The sequence below is a fragment of the Lissotriton vulgaris genome, chromosome 6 (genome assembly GCF_964263255.1).
Source record: "Lissotriton vulgaris chromosome 6, aLisVul1.2, whole genome shotgun sequence".
Taxonomy (NCBI): domain Eukaryota; kingdom Metazoa; phylum Chordata; class Amphibia; order Caudata; family Salamandridae; genus Lissotriton; species Lissotriton vulgaris.
In genome coordinates this window covers 341738356-341753655 of record NC_141694.1, presented here as the reverse complement: position 1 = coordinate 341753655, position 15300 = coordinate 341738356, and positions in this window count along the sequence as shown.

Below are 15300 nucleotides of genomic sequence, written 5' to 3'. Positions count from 1 at the left end.
AGTAGGCTTCTTTCATCTGAGGTTTCGGCTGTAGAGATCCAGATGTCCTTAGATGTATTAGATCGATACATAAACACTGTTAATCTAAACTACAACAGCTGCATACGATATTCCTTTTATAATACGCCTCTGATAAAATCTCAAGATGGGGAGTAACTGCTTCCACAGATAACAGTGGATGCCCCAGTTGCAATCTTTTTTGCTGCAGATGTCTTGCATATGTTCGCAGTTCGCACCTTGTCCCTGTTTGCAAACACTTTGGGAAGGGGTGAAGAAGTTTATGTCCTTAACACAGTTTAATTATCTATTAAAGAGAGAATGATGGGTTTCAAATACGATCTTGAGGGAGGCATTGAGAGGTTAATAATAATTATGCTGGTATCGGCCCGACTCTACTTTGCTAAGTCTCGGGGAATCCTCTGAAGGATACTGAATGGTGTACCCTTATACATCAGATATATGAATCAGAGCTTGGTGTTGCCAAAGCAAGAGTCCTCTCCTCACTGTTAACGTTCAGGAAGATTTGGAATATTTTTAGTTGTGATTTTATTAATGCCAAATCTTGATTAATTTTATATTGAAAAGTATTATCAGTCATTAATTGTAATTATTATTATTATTATTTATTTTTCTTTCTCTCTAGGTTTTGATACTTTTGATATCCTTCAGGATAATCCTAGCTTATTAATTGCATTTTTTGGGGTTGTTGTTTCTCTATCTGATGTTTACCTTGTATGAATTGATTATGTATATTTTTATTGAAGTCTGACTTGGAAGAATGAAAAAAATTGTAAAAAAAATAAAAAGTGCGTTCCTACATCTTGCATCAGTGTATTAAGAATACTACTATTACTTGCTCTTCCCTTTTTCTTCACGGCCGCCTAAATAAAGAGCTCTTTCACACTATTTATTTAGCTGCCAGTCAAATGGTCCATCATCTCTACTATTTGCCAGCTAAACAGCAAAGATTCTGTACTACTTTGCCAGCTTCTGGGCAATAGTTAAGATTATGTACTATTTGGTTGACAGCCAGGTAAATAGCCACTTCCAATTACCTAACCAAATGAATTTTGGAAAGCACTCGCCCGCCCTCCAAAAATAATATATGATTTTCCGCTCATACAGAGACGGAGGTGCCTCTTTCGATCGCAATATGCCTCTTTGTGACAACTAGATTCAGGAACAGAAGGAATTGTTTTAAATTGATCTTTGTTGATTAATTGATAACGTGAAAGGTTTGTTTTATTGTAAGAATTTTTTGTTGTGGTTTTTGCAATAAAAATCAGCAAGTCGGGGCTAACCACTGCAATACCCACATCGACAGTATATATTCTTGGCCCTCGCAGGGAGGGCTTGAAGGCAGGTGCGCAACAGCATTGGACTCAAAGGGCTGTCTGTGTGTGTGTGTGCGCCAGGGCTGAGACAGCTTCCCGGGCACCCACACACACACAGACAGTTTTTGAAATTATCACAGCCGCATCCCAAGTACTTCACAGGTCTTTAAAAGACCATTTACATGTTAACGAGACTTATATATCGTCATGAGGCACAGCTCAACCGTGCCTCATGACGAGCTGACCTTGTCATGAGCATGGAAGGGGTTAAAAGACCATTTACATGTTAACGAGACTTTGTATATTTTTTCACCCCTTCATCTCCACATGACGAAAGGTGACATCCTTTCTTTGACAATGGTAACATTTGCCTGCTGTTCTGTTGTGTGGATATTTCTTTTTCTATGCTACTGCCTTTGTCACAGAACTCCTTGTGTTACTTGCAGTTCAGAAGTTACAATCCTAACATAGGACAGTGACCAATGAACTGTCACCAAAGAGCTGCATACAAACATGAATGGTGTAGTTAGAATTTAGCTTTTTTGTTTTGTGATATAGTTAGAACTTCCTCGGTCTTCATTATTCTAATGTTGCTAAAATAAGTATTTTCAAACAGATATACATTTTTATCAGTAAAGCTGACCCCATGGAATACTCCTTAAATGCTAAGGTTGTGTTTCCCCAGACCAAACCCTCTTAAAATATACTGCCCACCAGTATGGATACATGTGATTCCTACACCTTGTAATCCTCATTGTTTTATGTGCCATTCCCTGTAGACTGATTTACATACTTGTATGATTCATTGTCTCTGTATAATGTGTGCGTGGTGTAAGTACTGACACACACTACACTCATATGAGTAGCGCTATACAACACATGAAATGCATATGAGAGAGTGGCTACGTAAAGATGAGGGGCACTGTTGGAGGGTGACAGTGAGGGAATCCGAGGAAGAGATCATGGGGAGGAGGGGGAGCTAGGGAGAGATGAAGGGCACTGGTGGAGGGTGGTAGTAAGGTAGTCTGAGGAGGAGGTCATGAGAGGGAGGGGCTACAGAGAGATGAGGGGCACTGGTGGAGGGTGGCAGTGAGGGAATCCAAGGAGGAGGTCATGTGGGGGAGGGGCTATGGAGAGATGAGGGGCACTTGTGGCGTGTGGCAGTGAGGGAATCGGAGGAGGAGGTCAATAGGGGGGCCATGGAGGGATTAGGGGTACTGTTGGAAGGTGGTAGTAAAGGTATTTTCAGAGAAAGACTCACATCAGCACTAAAGCCGGCCCTGTCAGCCTATCTGTTTTTGTTCATTTAATTAGCAGTCGGGTCATAAGGGCTACTGTGGAACATACTTTAAAGTCCGTGCTAATTATATTTACTGCTATATTCAATGTTTTAAGTTTGAAGGTGATTTTACTAATGTTTTTACTAGGAAAAATTAAAGTAGAGCCTGATGGTGCCTGATATGGGGCGGAGCCCAAAGTCAGCTGTGAGATAAGGTGCACTGGAGAGGAGTAGTAGATAATCAAGCCTGTAAGGAAGTGAGTGCGTTGCAGAGTCCGGGGTCAGGTAGAGGTAGCAATGTTGTATAGCATTTTAGGACCCTAGTGTAATTTTCCCGATTCATGCCCTTAAATAGGTATAAATCACCTTGTCCTTATATGGGTACAGAAATCATAACCATATTTAGACATAGCCTATGCAGTCCAAATACAGGCATGGATACATCTACTAGATCCAAAAAGCCAACACGATTTCTTGGAAAACTCAGCTTCAGCAGTTAGGGACTTCCCCTTGCTTGAATATTGATTTGTCAAAGAACTCATGGAGTTTTCAAAGAACTGCGATTCTTTGATGATGTTATCATGTCCAGCTTTACGTCAAACTTGTCACCTTCAAGGTATAAATATGCCCACACTTACCCTAGCAAACACACTGTGGTTTGGAGCAGTTCTACTATCTACTTGCCCTACGCAGCTCGCTACATCAAGTGCCGAAGGAAGCCGACCCTCCAGCTGACGCACTGAGAGAGACGCTGTCTTTTCTCTTGCCGAGAAATCCAGCTCCAGTGTTTCCAAGCTCCCCTTGCGGGGTGTTGGGAAATCGAGTCCTGAGTCAGAGAGATACGAGACCTCCTTCATTCTAAACCAATGTACGGAGCTGATTAGACCCTAAGAGAAATCTTGGATAGTTCATGGCAAAGGATACTAAACTTATGCTACACCTCACTTACTTCTTCCCTCGTACTAGACTTAGGTTAGGTACATTGGAGTAGGCGTATATTAGAAGCACCAGTTGAGTACTTTGTGTATTTATTTATTCATGTATGTATTCTATGGCTTAGAGCCCATACCATGCTTTTACAGTATTGTTTTTTAATACTCTTCTTGCTGTATGCATGATACTTTACAGCCAGTATTACGATTGTAGCAGTTCATTTCTTCTGCATGAGAAAGAAGACTGTTCAATAAATACTTTTATTGAAAACACCTGTCTCTCTATTTCTCTGCACCTTTGGTGAAATGAAGCATGCACAATTTATTGAGTAAAATATCTATCTATTTATTCCATGACTCTGAAGATACGTTTTATCTTGGGGAAACAAAGTTGTCATGTTTATGCGGTTGTCAAAAACTAATCCCTTCTTGTTCATTCGAGAAAATTTCTAGTGACCTCTGAGCGAGCTGGCACTCACAATTAAGTCTAATATATTCGATAGAGACCTATTAGACTTAAGTCCTACGTCACATCTATAGGATATATTATTCCAATGCGCAGAGCCTATTGGGAATATAGGAACTACACTACAGTAATGAAGAGGGTTTCTCCCTGAAGGCTCGCATAAAAGGAGCCCGAGAAGTGTCACTTGCCTGTCACTCCCACCTCAAAAACCACCTCTTCCCATCACAGGAACATTACATGGAAAACATTTTTTTGAGAGTGATAATATTTAGAGAGAGATTTGGAAAATAGTGTGTTTTACTGGGCCTTGTAAGACTAAAAAGAGTTAAAGGAGGGCCGTGAAGCAGGCCTGCCCAGACAAATATGCGACAAATCGAGCCCACAGTGGCCCACCCAAATGCACCCTTGGCCCACCCAAATAAAAATTCCTGGAGCCAGGCCTGGTATTACCACCATAAGAGCAGCGTCTGGATTGGCCGTAGGGAGGTCTGGGAGCCTCAGCCTGTGCCCAGAGCAGGAGAAGAGTGGCAAGCATAAAAGCAGCGAGCAGCAGGTAAGCTTTATTTTGTTTGTTTATTTTGTTACTGCTCTCCCCCTGCGCAGCTCACCACTTTTCCCCGATACCATCCGCAACTGTGGTTTACCAAAAGAGAGACCTATTGGCTTTGAAAAGCTTGTCTTCATGTGCAACTTTTTCAGTTCCGGGTCATGCCCGAGGTGATGAGGAGTAATAGAAGGGCTACCTGTTTATTTTCCTGTAAATCTTAAGGATTGTTTTCTCAGAAAACAACCAATATAGACTCAGTTATTGTGTGGTTAATACTGAAAAAAGTGCACCTGATGACTCAATCCGTCCTCTACGAATGGAAGAGATATAGGTATTAGTTTTTTGTTTTTTTATATTTTTTTATTGAGCAGAGCATAGATAAGGTACAATACATATATGAACAATTTGAACAGTGGAAATGAATACAACATATTTAAAAGATTCTTCTATTAAAAGCTGATTAAAAGGGAGGATATTGAGTTCGCTTGTGACTAATTGATAAAACCTACCAACAATTCAAGACTTACTAAGCATAATATAGGCCCCTTATCAGTATTCAATCTAATTACTAACTTAACCCCCCTTATTTCCTGCAAATTCTCAAAATACTTCCATTCCTATCAAATCTCCTTACTGCTCCCACTCTAATAGCATAAGCTTTTTCAAAATTCCATGACCTCCTCATTTTGTTAAGCCATTTCAAATGGGAAGGAAGTTCCTTTGATTTCCAATTTTGCAGTATTAGAGAGCGGGCAACAGCACAAGAAATAAATACAAACATTTCCTCAGCATCTTTGAGAAACCCTCTGTCATTGCACATACCAAAGAGGGCCAATTCGGCTGAAGGCATAAGTGTTTTCCCTATAGCTGCCTCAATATCTGAGAGAATGGCCTCCTAAAAGGATTTCAGTTGAGGACAAGTGAAGAAAATATGAAGCCATCCACCCTGACCGTCAGCTTGGCATCTGAAGCACTTGTTCCTAACCTCCGGGAACCTTTTCTCCAGTGCCTCCGGAGTCCAATATGCTAGCCAGCGGGACAAGAAAGCCATCCTCTTAAAATTAGTGGCCCGTAATGATTTGTAGCCCAACAAGCTTACTGTTTCCCAATCTTTGCATGTTAAGTTACATTGTGTTAGGCTACCTATTTTCTCTAGATGGGAATCTATCATAACTAATTGCCCATCACAATGGAGCCTCTTGTACCAATTCTCTATGCCGCTGGTTTTAGCTTCATATAGGAGAGTTACCATCTCACTCGTCGAGTCAAATAGTCCACCGATATCTCATTTTAGAAAGTGGACAATTTGTGAGTATTCAAAAAATGTTGGTCGCCAGGGAGTAGTTACTCTAGCTAGCACTTCTTGCCACGTGATAATGCTATTCTGAACAACGAAGTGCCTTAACTCCCGAAATCCCAATTCTCCCACATTATTATATGGCTGTTTCTAATTTGGAGGCCCAGACAAAAACATTATCGTTGGCTTAAAAACTGGGAAGCTGAGGAGCATGGGGCCCAATGTAGGTAAAATTGATTTACCGATTTTCAATTACCGAATTTTACAGATTCGGTAATCGAAAATCAGTATATCAATGTGGTTGACATGTAGGTATTTCCAGATGTGTAAATACCGAATCTGTCACATTCTGTATTTACCGATTTTGTAAATACAGAATCGGTATTTCCCATTGATTCCTATGGGCTTCAAAGCCCATAGGAATCATGGGGAAATACCGATTTTGTATTTACAGAATCGGTAAATACCGATTTTTGCAAGGGTGCAGGGGGTGTCACTTTGACACCCTCTGGCACCCCACAAATAGGCATGTGCGCCATGTGGCACACAGACATGCCCTTGTGTGTCACATGGCTAGGTCGGCATGTGAAGTAGTGTGGCTCACTGGTTAGAGGCGGCAGACCCGAGGGCAGAGGACGGCCCGGGACCAGGGTTCGATTCCCGGCGCGGCAGGTTTCTGGACCAGGGTCAGCGGACTCGATAATTCTCTCGCCTCGGTGCCCACTCTGATCAGCGATCACACTCGGCAACTCTGGGCATTAGCTTGCCTCATCTTCACTAACGGCCCCACCAGACCGCCGGGATGCCTGGTCTCACCCTGGAGATACCCATTAAGGGACCATCTCTCAGGGAAGCCAGGAAGGGTTTCGCAGCGGTCGAAGCGCCTTGGGACCCTACGGGTAAGTAGTGCGCTATATAAATGCCTATACATTGGTACATTGGCATGCACACATGTGCATGCACACCTGAAATCGGTATTTTACCACACAATAGGATTGTGTGGTAAAATACCGATCTTGTAGGGCCTTTGGGACTCAGAAGAGTCCCACCTACATCAGAGATTTACCAAATCGGTAAAAATACCGATTCAGTATTTTACAGAATCTGTAACTTTACCAATTCGTTAAAGTTACTGATTCTGTAAATATGTGCCCCTACATGCCAAATCTTGTTTACCGGTCGGTAACGGCCGAAAATACTGATTTTCGGCCGTTACCGACCGACCTACATCTGGCCCTGAGAGTTTTCTTAAAAAAGGAATGCAATCTAGATAAATATTCTTTCAAAACCTTATATCTTGTCCTCTTTGAGAACTTTGCAATCTTTAAAAATACCTGGATTTGAGAATCAGACTCTTGTATAATTTTTACTAGGAAGAAGCTGTCTCGATTATTTTTTGAGCCTATCAGACCTGCCACTATATCAAGAATGGCTGCCTCATAATATGTTTTTAAGTGTGGCAGAGCCAGTCCCCCCTGTTCAACTGGGAGTTGGATCACAGACAACTTAACCCTCGGGGCTTTCCCCCCCAAACAAAACTTCTGAACATGGTTTCCATGTCTTTAAAAAAGATAGAATTCAATTTGATTGGGACATTGCAAAACAGGAATATTAACAAGGATAAAATCGACATCTTAATCAGACATACTCTACCAATCAAAGTGAGTGGGAGTAAAAGCCATTGCGCAAGAAGGCTCTTAATTTTATTTTTGGTTCTCACATAGCTGAGAAAATAAAGCTGGTGATAATCAGAGGTCACAAAAATGCCTAAGTATCTAGGATCCCGGCTTGCTGCCTGGACACGCAGGCAAGATGGAAAAAGGCTGAGGTTGGTGTTTAAAGCTAGAACCTCCGTCTTCTTAGCATTTATTTTGTAACCTCCTATTTGATCATATGCTTTAAATTCCTTTATTATGATTTCTATATTCTCTTTATTCGGTTTCATGTAAAGAATGATGTCATCTGCGAACAGCTTGAGCTTCGCCATCCCGGGGATAGGGGGGAAAATGTCAGGATTGTTTCCGATTTTAATCACAAGTGGTTTTATAAAAAAGGTAAAGAGTAAAGGAGATAAAGGGCAACCCTGCCTAGTTCCTCAATTGACTTTGATTAAACCGGCCATATTCGAGTTTATTATGACCTGCGCTGAAGCACCTTGATAGATGTTCCGTAGCATCTTGATCACTTGTTCTGGAAACCCGAATTGGGCGAGGGAGTAAAACATGGTTGCCCAATTTACCAGGTCGAACGCTTTTTCCTCGTTGACCATTAAAATACACGCAGGGGTTGAATTGATATTAAAATAATCCAGTGCCTGAATTAAAAATTCAGTATTAGAAGCCATTGAGCGGCCTGCTATAAATCCTGACTGATCGCTATGTATGACTTCTTGAACAGCAAACAGAAAGCGACGGGCCCAGATTTTCATTTGGATTTTATAGTCTGAATTTAGAAGGCTAATAGGCCTATAAGAATTAATATCTTCTGGATTTTTGTCTTTTTTAACTAAGGATATTATTGTTGCTTCCTTAAAGGACGCGGGTACCAATCCTCCTAACTCATTATAATTGAATAAATTCTTAAGCGGTCCTTTAAAAAAATCCTATAAAATTCGATTGGAAATCTATCTTGCCCACAAGCCTTCGCCCCTGCTGTTGCTTTATTAGCATCTGCTATTTCCCCTATACCAATTTCAAGCCCTAGTTGTATAACCCGATTGGCCGTGATTTTTGGAATTTCTATGTTCACAAAATAGTCCTTTATCTGATCTTCCCCCACATGATATTCAGTAGTGTAAATATGGCTAAAATGCTCTAAAAAAGCCCTTTGAATCTGATCGTTGTCCACTATCTTTTGTCCATTTATAAAATCTCTTATTTTAACTATTGAGGAAGATTCCTGTCTTTTTCTCACTGAATTCGCCAGGAGCTTCCCTGCCAATTGGCTGTCGTCATAGACCTTTTGTTTGGAAGGTTCTGGAGCTGTTGATTCCAATACAAAGAAATCTCTTAACTCCGCCTTTTCTTGCTCCAGATGATTTGGGCGAAGACGGAACTGTAGAGGATATTATTTATCTACAACCTTTTGGAGCATAGATATTTTTTGTCTCCTCTCTTTAGCCAGGACAGATGTATAAGATATTATCTGGACGCGTGCTGCCTCCTTAAATCCCTCCCAAACCGAAAATGGTTCTGCCGTGTCATTATTGATTTTAAAGTATTCTGTGATCCATTCTCCAAAACTAACCACCCAATCCTGATTCTGGAGCAGGGTACGGTCCAGCTGCCACCTGGATTGGTCCCTGCCCCCTAATCCTAGATTAATTTCCAGCTCTACCGTCCCATGATCAGAAAAGGCATTACACCCAATAGATGAGCCTAGAGCCTGAATGGATCTTGATATCAGAAAAAAATCGATTCTTGATGACGTCCGGAAGCGGTGTGAATAACAGGTAAAAGATTTCCCTTCTGGGTTCATAAAGTGCCATGGGTCTATGAGTTGGTATTCTGATATAAAAGCGCCCAACACTTTTTTAGTATTGGGTTTTAATTGTTTCTTATTTTTATTAGAGGTATCTTTTTTTAAATCTTGCATATAGTAGAAATCTCCTCCCAAGATAATCTGCCCAGGGGCCCCCCTGAGAAGATCATTGATTTCAAGACTACTAGACACCTCATCAGATATCTGCCCATAATAGTTCACAAAATTCATTACCTTCCCCTGTATATTAGTAACAACCCATAACCATCTCCCCTTAGGATCCCTTCGAATCCTTATGTCTTCCCAAGGTAGTCTTCTGGAAAAGTAAATAGCAACCCCTCTCTGGGCTACCCCAGATGATGCAAAGAGCGAGTGGGAAAAAATGTTCGGGATAAATAAATTAGGGGTGTTGGATTTTAGATGGGTCTCTTGGAGAAATAGTACATGGGGATTCTGATAAACTGCCCATTTTATTAGAGCGCCATATTTCTGTTTGTTTAACACGCCATTGGCATTGACTGATAAGATACTACATTTATTCAATTCCATAATAAAATTCTCCCAACTTTATTTCCTACATCCAAAATTCAGTACGGACCCTGCCTAAGACTTCTGCTCTTTTTTGCTGCATTCACCCCCCCACGCAGACCACATTTCACCCCTTCATACTAACCTGGGTGTCTTCTTGTCACACCCTATGTGACCCTCTGGGCCCCCAACCCGCCCCCCCCCCCTGACAAGAAAAAGAGAAGAAAAAAAAATTGATACCAATATGCTAGCAAAGCAGAGCAAGCAAATCACATAGCACATACATAAGTAATAATAATACTGAGTTTTATAGAGCGCAACAGCTACCTCCGTAGGAAGTGTCCCGGCGCTGGCATGGGCAGTGAGAGTCATAGTGCAAGAGAGAAGAGATTTATTGCGTGAAAAGCCATGTTTTCAATAGGCTTCTGAAGCAAGGTTCAGAGGGTGCTTGTTGGATTTCCTGTGGCAAGGTGTTCCATAGCCGTGCCGTACTTACGGAAAAAGTTCTTCCACCTAAGCGCGCCCTTTTCACTCGAGGAACGTGGAGATGGACCTTATAGCTAGACCTTAGGAGTCTGGCCTGAGAATATCTAGGCAGCCGTTTTTTTAAGTAGTTTGGGCAGGTCCCATGAAGGGCTCTGTAGGCCAAGGTGAGCGCCTTGAATTTTATGCGACTTGCCACAGGCAACCAGTGTAGCATGCGCAAATGGGGAGAAATGTGATGTCTAAAAGGGACCTGCCTGAGTAATCTAGCCGCTGAATTCTGCACGATTTGCATCTTTTGCAGCAAAAACTTCGGAAGGCCTAAATAGAGGCCATTGGCATAGTCAAGCCTTGAAGTGATTGTGGCATGGATAATCGTTTTGCGGCAGCTCACTGGGAGCAGTCGGAGAAATCTGCGTAGGCTCCTCAGTTTACCAATGCATCCTCCGACGACCTTCTGTATCTGGGGAGCAAAGGATAGGCCATTATCCCATGTAACCCCCAAATTCTTTGCCTTTATGCTCGGAGATGGAGCGGGACCCATCTCTTCCGGCCACCAAAACTCAGCGGGGGGGTGGTCGCTTGTGCCAAAGAAGATCACCTCCGTTTTGCCTGCGTTTAATTTCAGTTTGTTGGTATTCATCCAACAGGCCACGTCGCGGAGGCAGCCCTTGCAATTAGAAAATGCTGCCTCCGAAACCTCAGAGAATGGGAAGACCAGCTGGGTGTCATCAGCGTAGGAAATTGCAGTGACTCCCCAATTGGCAATCAGTGTGAACAGCGGGGCCAAGTAAATATTAAAAAGCAGCGGGCTCAGGGCGGAGCCCTGCGGGACCCCGCAGTTCAGTAGAGCATTATCGCAACCCGTAAGGGCCCACTAGTGTCTATAGTGTCCCATATTTCAACCAGGTAGTAAACTTGCCCTCGGCAAGTAGGAAGCAGCCTATTTCCAAACTTTCCTCAAGCTCAACCACTATACAACAGACCACTACATACTACTCAAACATTTGCCTATGAAGAGATCTCCTTGAGGAAAGATTGTGCTTCCTCAAAGTCGGAAACATGTAAAACTTTCCTTTCACTAGGACATTTAATTTAGATTGTTGAGCGATTCAAGCTTGCGCGCCCTTCAATTTAAAGAGGTGGAGAATTTTAACGAATTCTTTCCTGCGGCGTGCAGCTGCGGCAGTCATATCAGAAAAGATTCTGCATTTAATTGTCTTTGTAACTGAGAATTGTCTTTGTTGGAATGCCTTAGATAGAATTTTTTCCTTAATCCTGTAATCCGCAAAATTCATCAAGATAGTTCTGGGGAAGGTTGAGTTTGTGAATCTCTGTACCGGAACCTGTTGCGCTCTCATAATAGTTAAGTCCCCCTCGAACTCTGGTAATACATTTTGATGGATTAAAGAGTTGACCCACTGAAGCGTATCTGAAACTTCAAGGCCCTCAGGAACCCCCACTATCCTTAGGTTGGATCTTTGGGAATGATTCTCTAGTTCCTCGAGCTTATTTTCAAGTTTACTCTCCAGTAGGCTCTTTTTACTTGCTGCTTCTTTAGCTTCTACTCTTGCTTGATATATGTGATCTTCAAGAGCCGAGATTCTTTCTTCCGCTTCATGTAATCTGATAGGGAGTCCTGACATCGACTCTTCAAATTTTTCCAGCCTGGAGTCCAGTGCGTCTATCTCGACTTTCTGGTTCACCTTTATCTCACGAATCTCATTGAGGATTAGGTTCAACATCTCGCGAATATCAATTCGGTAGCTTATTTCCTTTTCGGAGCTGTCTCCTTTCCTCTTTTGAGATTACAGAGTTGCAGAAGTTGATTTTGCAGCTGTTGAGCCCCCTAGAGCCCCTAGAGCCCCTTCTTGGAGCAATATAATAGGTGGACGCGAGTGAGATTGTAGAACTGCCACTGATGGCGGAATCTGCTTCGACAGTGTCTCTCTCCTTGGTTCTTCGCTGATTATATTCAAACTCGCTTCCGCTCCAGAATCTGTACTACTTGAAGCAGCCCTGGCTGCCACCTCAGAGCGATTTGACGCCGGTAGTTGAGGAGCTTTTGACATAACTTGTACTGTACTCTCAGGCGCTTTTAGAGGAGAATCTATTTGTTCATGCACTACTACTGCTACTGGGGTTGAAGCTAGAATTTTGGCATTCTTTTCAGACGGGGCCACTGGTGTTTGAGGAATGCGAACAATCTTTTTTCCAAATAGGGGAAAGTCTCTCATCTCTTTTTCCCCGCTCATACTTTTCTCTCCGGGAGATGGCTCAGCTTCTGCCGCCTTTTCTGATAAAGCTGAGGTATTTTTTGTTGCATCTTCTATGTGGGCCCCCCCGTAGCAGCTTCACCAGCCCCTTCATCAGGAGGAGAGGTTAAAGTAACATGAAGCTCATCTTCTGAGCTCTCTAGCATTGTATCCCTCCCCGGCACGGGAGATACCGGATTTTCTTCTCCTTTTTCGCCTTTGTCTCTTTCTTTGGCTGCTAGCCGTGCGGCTTTTCTTGCTAAGGCTAGGCGAGTTTTACTCTTCAGACGGGCAGTTTTTTCCATCTTGGCAGTTTTGTTTGGCTCTTCACTATCTTTTAGTTGTCTCCCCATTGTCCCAGCAACGGGGCTCGTTATTCTGAACTTAGGGGCAGTATTGAAGAAGCTCTGTGAGTTAATAATTTTGTCAAGCAGCAAGAAGCAAGCAGCTAAACAATCCAAATACCCCCTTTCTTTCCCCCTCGCTTCACCTTTCTCCTTTCTGCATGTCGAGATCGCTTATCTCTCAGGAAGGGCTCCTGTGGGCTCACGTAAGTTTCCAGAAAGGAGCAAGACTTTCAACTTTCAACCTTCTCCTGCACCTGGTCCTTTAGCCACAAGCCTTTCACTGCTTGGAAAACGCCGCTAAAAACATCCAAGGCGGTAGGGGGCGAGAGGGGCACAAGCTCGTAGGAATCCTTACACCACGGATCTCCGGACGTCGATATTGCAGCAGTCTCAAAGGGCTCACTGCTTTTCACAGCCTCAAAAACCGCAAATTAAATTCCTCAGAATTATGGAGCGGAGCAGCTCCAGCACGCCGCTCGTATCATGCCGCTTGTATCATGCTGCTTCCAAAAACGCCAAGAATGCCATTACTGCGATGATTGCCGCTGTCGAAAAAACAACGGAAACATCTGCGTATTTGATTTAGTAGGAAAACAGTGAATGCGACTAATGATTTCTGTGCTTATACAACTAGTTAAAATAATTATTTTCAATATCATACGCCATTCTTTTAGACCTTATATAATATAATATTCTACATGTTTGTAATACATATTTACTATGTGAAGTGTCCCACGGTTCTACACAGATAGTGCCATAAAAAGACTCTACTCATTTGTTTTAAAAAGCTGTTTAACAATATTTCATATAGCAACGCTTCTAAAGTCCATTGCTAACAAACTAAATGAACTGTAAAATAGTAATGTAAATACAAATGCAGATATAGAGACCACTTCTCCAATTAAATATTATAATTTGCAAAGAATATAATGCAAAGTTTTGATCAACTTAACATACTAATAAACACGACATTTTGTTTTTTTAAATTTTGCAGTAAACACACATGAGGCAATGAATAGACTAGACAATGCTAATAATGTTTATTTTTCTCTCTTAAGCTGGCACATTCAAAGTTTTCCAACAAGGAAACAGTTGCACTCTGTTTTGACAGAAGCTGTCGACCACATTTGGTGCATGAATTTCAGAATCGAAATGCCAGCAAATATTCAACATGAAATTCCTGTTTTATTGCAGCTTCTCTTGTCACGAAAACAATACCATGGTTAATGGATGCCTGAATGTTCCACGCCGAATCCAGCTTCTCTCTACTGTCACTGCTTGAGAACAATACCTTTGTTCTGGCTCAAAGCAAAACTGCCACAGCTCCTGCCACTTACGTGAAAGCAGACTTGTCATTTTCTCAAGCAAACCAGTGATTACACCACAATAGCGTGAAACGCACAGCTATTTCCTTTTTTTAGCACGCGGGACCCACACCTGGACAAAGAATTCCTCACCTAATCATCTCTGGAGAAACGATGTTTCCGTCTGACAGGTCAACGACCCAAAGAATTGTGGGTTTTACTTTTAAGAATGGATAATGGATCTTAATTCGCTGCAGGGCACTCGGTGACACGAGCTTCAAAGCCCAAAGCTAAACCAGAAGTGTTCTTGTGTTGCTCCGTTAATTAATTAGCATTATATGTCTCCGAAAATGAAAGGACAATGAAGGAACATGATAGGGTATGCAAGAAATGTCGACGTTTCTTTTTGGAACAACATAAAGCGTAATGATATGTTTTTCCATCCCTGTAATTGTAAAGAACGTTTTCGCTTTAAAAGCTAATGACACGCGCTCCCTTCCGTGCCGAAACCTGCTCCGGCATCCAAATGCTATGAAGAATTAGTACCAGGGTGACGAGATGTGTAGGTGAATTAAGGATCTTCATGCACTCATGACAAAATATTTTGATCTACACACATTGCCATTTCCTTCTGTGTTACTGAGTCGAAGTCGGTCTCTTTGTTCAAGCGAAACATACATCAACCTGGTACTTTGTGACATGTAGATACTAAAACCCAATGGTGAGATATGTCCCAAACTGATAGCTGTTCCTGTCTATCACAGTTCTTTACGCTGAACAATCTTTGAACATTACTGAGTGCAGTGAGTTGGCACGGGAGGCCAATTAAGAAAAAATAAGTTGTTCCGTTCTCATTCTTGGTCTGCTCAAGAATAGCTTTGACTGTGTACCAGATATTTTGGATCAAGCCATTTGGTTTTTGGAGTAGCAATCATCCAGAGTGATGGCATTTAACTTCTTTACATCTGAGTTAGCATCTGGAAGGGGTACTTTCTCAGCGGCAAACAAAAGATTCCATCTTCAAGAACTCCCATAGCCTCTAGCCTCT